This window comes from Pezoporus wallicus, unplaced genomic scaffold (genome assembly GCF_028554395.1).
Source record: "Pezoporus wallicus isolate ANWC-B61680 ecotype Strahan unplaced genomic scaffold, APGP_CSIRO_Pwel_v1 contig_13150, whole genome shotgun sequence".
Lineage (NCBI taxonomy): Eukaryota > Metazoa > Chordata > Aves > Psittaciformes > Psittacidae > Pezoporus > Pezoporus wallicus.
In genome coordinates this window covers 138189-150755 of record NW_026639322.1, presented here as the reverse complement: position 1 = coordinate 150755, position 12567 = coordinate 138189, and positions in this window count along the sequence as shown.

The window sequence follows — 12567 nt, the reverse complement described above, 5'->3', positions numbered from 1 at the left end:
GCAACGAAGCAGCTGGCAGTGACCGAACCCTGCTAGGCCAGGGCTGCTGCAGGGCTGTTCTCCATGGTTTTAATGACAACTCACGTGTGCAGGTCTTCCATTTCTCCATGATCTGCTTGCAGCCATTCCCAGTACTGTCTCCACTGGGCCCTGCTGTACGTTGTGTGCTCATCTTTCCCCTCTCCCACCATTTGTGCTGGGCTTTGTGGTCTCTCACAGGCACAGGTGTGCAGCAGATGGACCCAGAGCCTTCATTTGTCCCAGGGCCTTCAGTGACACCTCTCTACTTGGCTTCTGTGTAATTCCGAATTTCAAGGAACTGGTGGGGTTAGGGGGGATTTGTGCTTACCCTGATGTGGCTGTTGGTTCGTTGAGCTCAGCCTAAGAAATCAGGTGCGTTTAGTCCAGATCTTTCTGTTCTATCGCGTGAACCTTGACTTTACTGCAAAACCCTAAACCTCTGACACCTCATTAATCCTCTAGGGAAAAAGTCTCCTAAACACTTCAATCTGCTGCTGCGTTGTATTAGAGGATAGACACCCAAACCTATTTCCTACTCACTGGCAGGGGGAAAGCTCCCAGGCAGGCAGCTCTTCTTCTGGAAGAGCAGTTTATAATGAATTCAGGAATACTTCAAATGTGCCAGAATTGAAGTCAGAGTCCAGAACTTTCTGTCAATGCAAAGCATCTCATTCACAGCCTGTGTGTGGGTGTTGTCATGTGTGTAACACTCGTTTCAGTCACACAGGTTATTGGGGGTTTGTAGGAACCCAAGCCTAGCGCTGTCCTACATTCAGACTACAAAATGACCTAGGTAGTTATGCAAACCTTAATGTCCTTGCACATATACCTGGTGGGGGGGGGTAGAAGGGAAGGGAGGGTTGACCCTTAGGCTAGTGGTCGCTTCAGGCTCCCATCTGGGAATCTCCATGAGTTCTGAGCCAGAGGTCTGGCTGTAGGGCATGACTCGATTCTTGCCCATCACTTTGCTTTCCAAACTGCTTGGGCCCTGTTTTCCCAATGGAGCTCTCTCTGTTATTCCTCTGACTTCAGACGTGGGAAAAGGAGATGCCATTCCCCTCCCAAATGTGAGAACCCTCGGGTCTTGCATCACTCCAGCACCCTCCACAGCTGGTGCTGTCGCTCAGCGCTCAGCAGGGGCCTGTTTGACCTCTGCATCCTCCTGACACTTCATTCCTGAAAGAAGAAAGAACAACAACCCTTCCCTCTTGCTAAATCCCATTTGTTGGTTGAGGCAGCCACCTTTAACCTTTGTAAAGTCAACATCTCTTCAGTCAAGCCCTGTGCTGGGTAGGAAAGAATGGCATGGGTGGAGATCGGTTGTGGTGATGAACGCTCCCAGAGCAAGCTGAAGGCTGGAAAGCGGAGTTTTATCTCTGAGCTTTCCTATCAGCTCATTCCTTGGAAAGCATTTCTCAGCCATCTGAGGTCTGGCCCACCCTGAGACCTTGCAGTGTAATTTGCAGGACCTCATGAGGGCGAAAGGACGAAACTTGTGCCATGGCTTCCTCCCCCTTTTTCTGGCAAGGCAATGTTATTTCACAATAAAGACAGACCTGACCAACCTCAGCCCACTCGAACGGGGTCCTCTTCTCAATCACCTTCCTGCTCGTGCTGTTTCTTGGAACACGGGGGCTCTGTGGGGCAGGAGCCCTGGTCTCACTCTGCTGCACCTGCCCCTCTACAATTGTCTGGTGCGTTTGCACCTCAAATGCAAAATGATTTCTTAGACGCCAGATCTTACCCTGTTCGCAAGGCAAAGGAAGCCTTCGCTTCCCCACGCTGGCTGGATGCTTGCCTTGCTTAAGCAAAGCGTGCACACATCATGGAGAGGCTCCAGGCACCACGGTCTCCTTGAAGCTGTATGAGCTATTAAAGTGCAAAGGAACAACAGCCTTCGTTATAAAGGAACCGTGTGTTTTTAACAAATCCAAAGCAGTGCCACCCTCTGACCTGCCATGTGTGCAACTGAAGCAACTGGGGGAGTTTTCCTCCGTGCGGGTACCGGGCCAAGCCTGGGGAATTCCTCCTACATGGCAGAGCCTTCGTTGTTGACCATACTGTCATGTTAGCACTGATGAAGGGAAGCTGGAGAGCAGCAAACAGCCACTACTAAATCCAGGCAGCTGCTGCTTAGTTGCAGAAGGTAGAAGTTAGTTAGAGGTTAGAGTCAGTTTATTGGGTTACTTGCTCTCCCTATAGGTAGGACTGTTTTATTTTTCTCTATTAGACATTTCCATAGAATCAGGGAATGATTTGGGTTGAAGCCCATCGAGTTCCAACCCCTGCCACAGCAGGGACCCCTTCCACTGGAGCAGCTTGCTCCAAGCCCCTGTGTCCAACCTGGCCTTGAACACTGCCAGGGATGGGGCACCTTGTGCCAGTGTCCTTTTCTAGGGTACTGCCCAGCCCTGAGTACTTGCTGCAGTTTCAGTCTTCCACTTTCCCTTTGGGAAGCCAGTTCTTTGCTCTTTCCTCGTGTATAGACTCAGCTCTCGCTTTTACTGCCTCCATCTCATTATTCGAGCTGACACATTGGCACTGTGCAGGTGCAGAGTGATTATTCCAGCATGTTTTAAAAGTCTGTGTTATCTGTGCTAAGCCGTCTTAAACACAAGCCAGATGTATTTCAGACCCTTAATATTTCCTCTAAGTCAATCACTGCAGCCTCTTAACCATGTTTCTGGTGCTATGAATTCTCTCTCAGCTGCAGTGTTAGGAATTAATATTCACTGGCACCAAGCTGGGATTGTTGGTGGTTTTAGGGAAGAAGGGAGAATAATTCCTGAAGGGACCTGCAGATCATGAAACCCAGTTTCCAACAGATTCTGTGTGAGATGTGTTCCCCTATACCAAATGTTGTGTATCTGTTGAACAGCAGCATGGCCTTAAAGAATGAATGTGATGTGAGGCTAAAAGCCATTGCAACAAGACATTCAGAGACAGAGATGAGAAAACATTAATACTGCTGCCTGAAGCTGCTGTATCAGCAAAGCCCCTCTGGTAAGTGCACTGATAGCAGTATGAGATTACACTCATTGGCACAGCAGATGCTCCTGGAGACAGTTCAATATTCCATTAGGAAGTCATCTTCTGTCACACAAGTGATTGCAATGTGAGGAAATGTGTTGTTGCCTGTTCACTGAGCTACTCCTCCTGCACTGTTCTCATATGTAGGACTGCTCATATGGCAATGTCATATTTGTCCTGCTTTCATGATGCTGTGTAGCTAAAACAATGTGTTGGCACTGGCAGGAAAGAGGAAGGATGGGGAGTCTAAATAAAAGACTGGAGCTGGCCCTGGGTTTGCCTCATCTGCTGGGCAGCTTTTGCATGTTAAAGAATGGATCATAATACTCAGCATCTCTGAAGTTCATTTTCAGGGGCGTTTTGCAAACTTGCGTCATGAATAAGCTCTCTCTGAACCTTAGCAGGAAGATTCCCTATAAGACTGGAGGTGTTGGTATAACCTTTATTAGCTTGACAGAAGCTGTGCAGTCAAACCACTGAGCAGAACTATGAAAAGCTGTCTTCCTTCCACAGTCTCATCTGTATTTTAGTGAGACCCAGGGTGTGACCAGCTCTGCCGATGGGGACCTGGCATCCCCACCACTAGGACTTGTAATGCAATGCTAACCTTTCTCTTAGCACTAAGTCAACATTTCCGGTATTCATTAAATTTGATGGGTTTGCAGGAGTGAAAAGAACCCGCTTCAGGTACAGGAAACATCAAGATGTGTGCAGAGACACATGGTAATTTATCTTAGGACAGAAAGCAGTAGAAGAGGAAGCAGACGAAAGGGGCAGCTAGCTTTAAGGTTGCAGGAATAGTAAAAGGAAGAAACATTAGCTGGCAACTGCTCAATCCCATCCCACAGTGCACGCAGAGTCTGTCATTTTTAACACTTCTTGTTTGAAAGGTCATTTAGTTTTGTTGGGTTTTTTTTTGTGTGAGTTTTTTCTTTGTGTCCTATTTTGGTTTTTAACCTGGTTTCATCACTGTGTTCACTACAACGAGGGGTTTGGGCTTTAAGTGAAAGCTGTGATAGGAGTTAATAGCGTATGATGGCGATCTTGGGTTAAGCGGATTGAGTGGTTTTGCTTGCAGAAAAACACAGTTCCATCTGCAATAATTCCATGGAATAAATGAGCTCTATCTCTGTCTTACTCAGTTTGGTTTTCCCTGGTCCAGGATAAAACTAGTATCCCTGTTCCTCCCACTGAAGTAGTCACTAATCCTACCTAATTCTAACCCTGTAAGTAGACGAGAAGAAACTGGAGTGTGCAGAAGACAAGCAAGCAATATTATCCGAGATGTGGAGAAAGAACCTCTGGCAGAGACACTGACAATGTCTCTTGCCTAAAAACTTGACAGGTAGCTCTCAATTGGTGGTGCTGCTGCCACTGAAACTGAGGAACTCAATGCAGTAAAACCTAGGGTAGGCAGATGTGTTCACCTTCTTCTCGTACCTTGGATCTGTTCCCACTTAACTGGGATTTTCTTGTGCCGTTTGCTTAAGACATTGTCTTTGGTTTCTATTTACTGTTAAGAAATGAATATAATGAAAAATAGGTAAGCATACATCCTTATCCTGAGGCTTGACAATTGCAGGAGGCGCAAAATATGTTCACTTGTTTCGGCAGCGGTGTCTTAAGATGTGCAAAGGGAGAAGAGATCTTTGCCTGCAAGTCTGGACCCCAACCTCTGTATTCCTTGCTTGTCTGTCTCCTCTTTCAGGTTCTTTTTCTGGATTTGAGGCCCAGCACCCTGTAAAGATGAGGAATATCCTTTCCTTGGCAGGTCATAAAAGCAAGCAGTGCCTCAACGACAACATTAATCCTTCAGACAGGAAAGATCATTTGCCAATAGCTTTGATAAATCGTCCTTTTATCATGAGTCCTGTCTTTCCATTGTGCATGCTGTTGTGGCTAGTTCGTGAAGGGCTGAATGTCCTGAACAAGGTCCAAAGCACCAGAAGCTTTCTATTAAATCCAGAATACTTTTGGGGATCAGCAAAGGAATGGTTAAAGAACTTGATGGGCAAACACTGTGAAAGATCCAGAATTAGCTCAGCTTTTGGCAGGCTGTGAAACTCATCTGTTGTTTTCATCAGACCACACGAAAGAAACAGGAACCGTGGCATCCCCAAGGAGCAGATAGGAACGGAACATTAAACCTTCCCAAACCCTTTCTGTGGGTCCAGATTAACAGATCTGCCCTCATACTTGAGTGTGTGCTTCATGTGTCTTGAGGTGGGACAGAGAGCAACGTTTTCACGTTGAGTTCTTGTTGTAGTAAGAATCCCATCTGTTTCTGGAGATCCCAATCGATCGAGTCACAGGGTTATCTGCCAAGTAATAAGCTCTTAAACTTCTTCAGTGCCAAGACTTCTGCACTGTTTTTCTTGAGACGATCCTTTGCTGCTGGTTTTATCCTGGCACTGTGATCTCTTTCACTGGGGCCAGCTGAACTAACTGCAGTTAAATGAGAACTCTGGAAAAGATTTCCAGGAGAGCCAGGATTCATTTCTATGCTGAAGGACTGTTATGGACATTGACATTATTTACTTACTTTTTTAATTTGCCTAAATTAAAAAAGTATTCAAATTTTTATTATTTTGAATATAGTCACAAGATGTTTCTAGTTTTGAAGAGGCCAGCATCAGGCTCTTCATGAGGGACTGCAGGGACAGGACAAGGGGTAATGGGTTAAAACTGAAACAGGGGAAGTTTAGATTGGATCTAAGGAGGAAATTCTTTCCTGTGAGGGTGCTGAGGCACTGGAATGGGTTGCCCAGGGAGGTTGTGAATGCTCCATCCCTGGTGGTGCTCAAGGCCAGGTTGGATGAAGCCTTGGGTGAGATGGTTTAGTGTGAGGTGTCCCTGCTCATGGCAGGGGGGTTGGAACTGGATGATCTTAAGGTCCTTTCCAACCCGAACTATTCTATGATTCTATGATTCTAATTCTGGTATTAAGAATCACAGACTCACAGACTGAACTGGGTTTGAAGGCAGCTTAAAGCTCATCCAGTTCCAACCCCCTGCCATAAGCAGGGACACTAGACCAGGTTGCTCCAAGCCTCGTCCAACCTGGCCTTGAATGTCTCATGGTATCTTACATGTTAATTAAAGTTCAGTCATTACCATTTGTCAGTGCGTTAGGGAATTCTGCTGAAACCATCGGACACATCGCAGCTATTGTATTATATCGCCTTACGCTTTAGAGCTGGAGCGATGAGGATCTGTTGCGGTTCGATTTAAACTCTCTTCTCCCCGCTATTAGTGGGTGAGTATTCCCCTCTTGTGGCAGCCTTTGAAAAAGCAATGAACCTGCGGCTTCCATGGGGCCGAGCACCAATTCCCGATCTTCGGAAGTTCTGTGGCCCGTGTAAGGACATTTCCACTGAGCAGAGCTGCAGCTGGAAATCAAGCCCCTGATGGATGCGGGTCGTGTCTGCTTGCGAGAGTAGAGGTTGGGTCCTGACCTTCCTCTTGGTGTTTTTTGTCTGTAGGCAAAGCTTGAACCATACTGCCTTTGTTCCGTTGCCTGACAACCTCTCCTCCAAGAGGTTCTTTCCAAATGAGTGCTTTCGAAATGAAATTCAGAGGAAGTGCCTTAAGCAGAATGAAAAGACTGTTTGATTTTTCCTATTTTTAGACTATCAGGTAGAAAACTGGGAGAAGGCTCCTCCTACAGCCTTTCCTCTCACATGGGGATGGTGTGTTTGAAAGAGACTGACTGAGAAAAATGGGGATTTGATAATTTTGTTGATAACTCCTTTTAAATCCTCTGTTTTCCAATAGTATTTGCAAGCCGCTACCCCATCAGTGGAAGTGAAAACAAAATGCAGTGATTATAGACTTGGAGACTGGGTGTAGTCTAAAGCTTCCCACATCCCTTGCTCGATACCTACTTAGAAGTGTGTCAAACCACAAAGTCCTCATACCAGCTGCTAGACATTTTTGTTTCTAAAGATACAATGTGGTTCGTGAATCGACTCCTAAGACCTGTATTTTCATCTTGATTTGGGCACTGCTCTGCTGTGTTCAGACAAGAAACCTGGAGAGAGGCTTTGGACAAAGGCCTTAGGGACAGGCCAAGGGGAATGGCTTGAACCTGCTAGAGGGGAGACTGAGATGAGCTCTTAGGCAGAAGCTCTTCCCTGTGAGGGTGCTGAGGCGCTGGCACAGGGTGCCCAGAGAAGCTGTGGCTGCCCCATCCCTGGCAGTGTTCAAGGCCAGGTTGGACACAGGGGCTTGGAGCAAGCTGCTCTATGGAAGGGGTCCCTACCCGTGGCAGGGGTTGGAGCTGGAGGAGCTTTAAGCTCCCTTCTAATAGAAACGATTCTATGCTTAAAGATTCTGGTTTTAATCAAAAGAAATACTTACAAGACAAGAACGCTTTAAACCTATGAGAAATCTCTTCATGATGTGCAAAGTATGAATCTGCGCATATAGAAAGGGCGAGTGCAGCACATTTATGTTATATGATGCACCGTAACACACATATACATGGCCATTTTTCTATACAACCTTCTTCCCTCCTGCCTTTTCACATGAGCACGCCCTGACAAGTACAGTTTCCCTTGGAACATAACTTACAAAGGTGAATTTGACGTGTTGCCTTTGCATAGAAGACCATTTCAGAACGTTTCTAAAGATACTCCCATTTCATTCCACGAGGTGGAGATGTCTACTTGCAAGTCTTCCTAAATCGGCCCTACTTAACTGGCAAGTTGTAGCTAAGGTTTAAATAAAATGCTGCCTTCCCCCTCCCCTCCTTGCACTGAAAAATAAGTAAATAAAATAGAAAGGAAGTCTGCAGGTGCTTTATCAAGCAGCTCCATTATTCTTTTCCACATTAAAAAAAATCACTGCGTTGTTGCAGCTCTCCACAGTTGGGTGGATGTGGACGTGAGCATTCCCCCGTCGTTTTGCAGTGTCCGTTCTGTAGACCCACTGGCAAGATCTGCTTGTTGAGCCTGCGGTTGAGAGCTGGGGAGCGTGCATTGAGTGCTAAGGAAAACCAGGGAGGATCACCTTTGCATGGAAGAAGTCCACACCTAAGCATATGAAGTGGTTAATAAATTCCCAGCTGGACCAAATCATTTAGGAAAGGTCTATGCTTTCTGTTCAGTTTAGCAAAGTCAAACCAGTTCAGGCACCAATGGCAAAGGGTGAGGGGAAATCACAGCTTCAGACAGGACAATTCTCCTGGGCTACTCAAAGTGAAGGCTTGGTTTTGCAACAGGCCAACAAGGGCAAGCTCAGGAGCTGGTGCCTGTCTGGGCTCATTGAGTCCTGCGTGGCCATAAGGCTTGCTGAATTCATGCTCATCTCTCCCCAGCTACAACCTTTGCCTCATGGCTGTCTCCTCACTGGGGTTTACGTTTATGGCTTACACATTCCAGGCAAATTATGAGTGCGTTTGCCAGATTGTTGCCTGGGAGTAAGGGAAGAAGCCGGTTTTTGTCTTGTCATTGGACTGTCGCCACTGTGGGAGAAACGTGTCTGAGGAGCAAAGCCCATTGCTAGAAGGTGACCACGACAACCGCTCCTGTGGTCCTTTGCTCGAAGACCGTGAGGCGCTGTGGTTCCCACCATGAATCAGGAGGTACCAGTTATGGTTTAGGGGGGGGAAACTCGATTTTCACATTGTCTTGAGCACTACACGTCTTGCTCTGCTTAGTTCTATGGATGAAAAAGCAAATTAAGATGTTTCTAGTGGATGGCGTGTTTTTTACATGTTGAGCAATTGCCCCCCCCCCCCAAAAAAAAAGCCATGTAACTTTTATGTGTGCATAAGATCAGGGAAACTGAGGTCAAATGTGTTCACACACACACTAACTATTCGCATGCAGTGCCTGACATGCTGAAGAGGCAGAAGTGCACAGGATAATGATGCTCTTGTACATAGTATAGAAGATATAGTACAGAATGATGCTATAGTATAGAAATACATAGGATAAAGATGCATGGCAGTTTAGAACAAAAAACCCGTATTAAACCAGAGAAGAGCTACTAAGCAATTGCAGGAGATGAGCCAGAACAGGAAATGACCAAGGGACAGCACATTGCAATCAGCCACTAAGGGAATGAATCAATATTGAATTTGATAGAGGGAGGAGGGTCCAGCTCAGGCTGAAGAAACCTGTTTAGCTCCAGATAAATGATTGTTTTCCAGAGCTGGAAGCTTTAGCCTTCTTATGGAAAGATGAAACAACCACACTCTGCGGTTCAAAGCTTCACATTTCGCAATGGAAAGCAAAAGCTCTTAAAAGCTTAGAGTGGAGCTGAGTTGATTCTTATTGCTGCAGAATCTGACACAGATAAACTGCATCAAATGTTGCCAAAATGCTCTAAGTTTAATATCGTCTATAAAGGACCATCTAATAGACCTATCTATAGCAGAAGCTATAAAAGTCTTGGGAGGCTTTGATCAGTCCTACTGCTGCAACACATCAAAATGAGACATTATGGACACTCTCCTCCTGTTGGCAGTGATTCTCTAAGCAGAAATCAAGAAACTGCAGTTAATGTGTTCCAAAAGATGAAATGAGCTTTTTCTGTAGGGCACTTGGGCTGCTTAATCAGGTACTTTACAGTTGTTGCTGTCAGTCCTCTGTGGGCAAAAGGGCAGAATTATTTAAGCCTGGCTGTAAGAATGAAGATAAATGAGGCAGCATTATCTATAGAGACTGCTGTGAAGAGGTTACTTAAGAGAGAAAACCTCTCTTTTCCTGAAGACATTTTCACGTGAAAGTCCCCAGACATTGAAGAACGTGTATTTTCTATGGTTTAAAGCCATCTTTGGTTCTTAGGAGCTTCAGAAGAGAAGGACAAGTAAATAGAAGCTTGGGCAACCAAAACAAGATGCAAAAAATCCAAGTGCAGCTGCGTTCTGTAGAGTCAGGAAGAGCCTGGTGAAAGCCTCACCTAAATCAGGACTTTGAGTAGCCTCCCAGTTAGGGATGCGAGCTTTCCGGGATGATGATCTGCTCTTTCTTAGGCAGTTGGAGGAATGTGGTGAAGGGCACAAATGTCTTTGAGGAGTCTCCAAAGCGTACGTGGGGACCATCAGCAGTAGGTGCTTGTGTAATGAGCAGGGTACCACTTCTGGAAGGGTAAGGATGGCATCGTTGTGCAGTCTTTCCTATTAGTAGCAGCCAGAAGGGCTCTCTGTGCATCCCGATTCATTGTCAAGGAAACTACTGTCCTGGCCAGGTTGGTTTTGGGGTTTAGTTTGGTTTGGTTTGGTTTAGGGGGGTTTTTTACTTACTTTTTACTTTACTGACATGGCAGTTTCCATGCAAAGCTGCCACTGTGCTGGCTCCTTCCTCACCCCTGCCCTGCGATCCCTTGGACCATAACTCCCAGCCCACAGGCCCCCCTCCCCATCGCCAAGGCAGTTTTCCCTGCTGGAATGGCTTCTGCGGTTGCCATGACAGTGACTAGCAGGATCATAACACAAAGGTGAGGAGCCTGCGAGTTGAAGGAGGCCTCATGTGGGGTTTGATTGATAGAAAAAGTGATTTTTAGCTTGGTAAGAAAGACTGTGAGCAGCTCTTCCACATGCCCCTCGCTGGGTTCCCAGGGCCCTAAGCCCTCTTGCAAAGAAGGAGGTATTTGCCCAGAAGCTATGAGAACAGAAGCTTATCTAAAAAAAAACCCAAGGAATTCTTCCATTTCTCTCTGAAGGGTTCCAAATGGCAATAAAAAGAGCTAAAAATGGGGCAAAAAGAGCTACTGATCCATCCACTCCAGAGCATGCATTATGCTGTGACTAGCTGCAGCTAGGAGTATATACTGCTGCTGGCAGGTTTAAACACCCTGATGCTTATGTCTTCCTGTGTCTGCCATATATTTGGATCTGCTTACAAATCAGAACTCTCTTACTCTTGTCAAGAGTAGCATGTTAATACATTAAAGGTTCTAGATTATCCTCAGGCCAGCTGGCTGGGGAGGACTTGGAGAAGGGACTTGTCTTTTGGCCAGTCAGTCTGGCTGTGAAAATTACTCATTAAAAAGACTGCAATGCTTCAGGTTGATGCCACAATGTGCATTTTGGTCTAATTCCCACAGTTGCTTCTTACCCATAGTTTTTTAGGGGACTCGTAAAGCCACTACTACTATACCTGCCATGCTTAACAAACCTAGTCCCTGCACGTACTCAATAGATAATAGAAGGGGAAGGTTCACTTGAAATGAAAAACCTTTGACTGAATTTTTGTGGTCTAATTCCCAAATCAGCTGACCATGTGTCTCAATTGGCAGTTAGAATGAATTTATAGGTCTAACTCAATATTCCCATTGCTGGCTAGTGTTGTTCCTAGAGAGAATGTCTCAGGTATTTAGGTCAGTGAACTGTGGAGGAAAAGTGTGGACAATCTGCTCATATTATCCCTTGTGATTAAACACATATTGAATGTACAGCTGGAGTCAAGTTCTGAGTATATCGTAGTGGTAATCCCTCTGTTTACTTGGAGTCAATGGGAACTCATGGTTTCTGGCCATCAGTGATCCAAATAACTTGGGAAGGAGTGTGTTTTCATTAGGAAAGTTGAGAAACAGGGGACCTGAAAGTCAAAAGTAGATTTCCATATGGTGATTGAGTTACCCTACAGCTGGAGGCAATACATTTAGGACCACGTTTGCTATGCATTGCCCCTATAGCTGGAACTAGGTTGTCAAAAGAGCTCAACACAGAGCAATAGGCTGCTTTAAGTCCTCTCTTTTGCCACTGTAAGCTAATAGCAGTAGAAGACCTGGAAAACTCAGATGTCTGCTCTGTTCAGCTCTCTGACTTTCAGCCTAATTCAAGTAGGAAATGGCCAAAATTAAACCCAAACTGACCTTAAATTCACATTGCTAAATTGTTCCAATTGAAAATAACTTGGCTACACGCAATTAGCAATTGCCACTTATTTCTTATGAACAAGTAGAATTCGAATTAGGCTGATGTGAGCCTCAGCTTCCCTCTCAGATTGGGCTGGCAATGAAGGTACTACTTGTACTGGTAATTATGGTTTACCATGAAATTACTCTCCCCTCTCACCCCCCAAAACTCCATCGAATTAGCCACGAGTGTGATTATATTTATCACTGTGCAGTAGAGGCTTTGCAAATAAATGCAACCAATTAGAAACCCACTCAGAGTGTGGGGCCAGCACAGTAATTAGGGCTTGAAGAGAGCAAAATTTACCTGCATGTTTTGGAAAGATCGATGTGCTGCTTTCAGATGGGGGGGGGGGGGCTGTTCTCTAGAAATTAATGTGTTCTAGTGTTCTTTTTTTCCCCCTTCCTTATTTAATAGCAAGCTATCTGCTAAAGGGTGCCTAAGGCACCATTCCACTTCGATGTGATTCCTGATCTTGAAAGGACTTCATAACAAACGAGGCCTTGGGTGAGATGGTTTAGTGTGAGGTGTCCCTGCCCACGGCAGGGGGGTTGGAACGTGATGATCTTAAGGTCCTTTCCAACCTGAACTATTCTCTGATTCTATTCTATATCGTGAGGAATGCAATTGAAGGATAGACTGTAGAACCT